Source organism: Protobothrops mucrosquamatus, unplaced genomic scaffold (genome assembly GCF_001527695.2).
Source record: "Protobothrops mucrosquamatus isolate PMUCROS unplaced genomic scaffold, P.Mucros_1.0 scaffold303, whole genome shotgun sequence".
In the NCBI taxonomy this organism is placed as follows: Eukaryota; Metazoa; Chordata; class Lepidosauria; order Squamata; family Viperidae; genus Protobothrops; species Protobothrops mucrosquamatus.
The window spans coordinates 316,706-317,157 of NW_015386645.1; positions in this window are offsets into that span (position 1 = coordinate 316,706).

The window sequence follows — 452 nt, forward strand, 5'->3', positions numbered from 1 at the left end:
GCAGAAAGGATCTGTTTAATTGGCAGAACCTGGAAAGCATGGGGGTTGGTCAGAGCACAGAACCTTTTGTAGGGAAAAGGGAGAGGCTGTGAAAATGAAATGGAATGAATGAAAGAATTGGATTTGGGCAATTAGCTGGTAAGGCCCTGTAAGCAAAAGCTAGGAGCGGTCCACTTACCTCTGAGAGCAAGCAGAGGTCTGCAGCGGATGTTAGGGGTCCGCAAAACAGTCGTGGTAAAAGCCGATCGGTGGGAGAGTGACCCGTACCTTCTGAGGGGAAACCAGAAGTGTCTCTGCAGACCCTTTTTTTTTAGGGGTCTGAAAATGTGGGGAGATCCCTCAAGGAGCCAGCGTACTCTGTGAGGGATCCAGAGTGCTCCGTGAGTCCCCTTTTTGGACTCACAAAACTGCGGAGGTAGGAGGAAGCTTCGCAAGGAAGCTTCCGGTATATA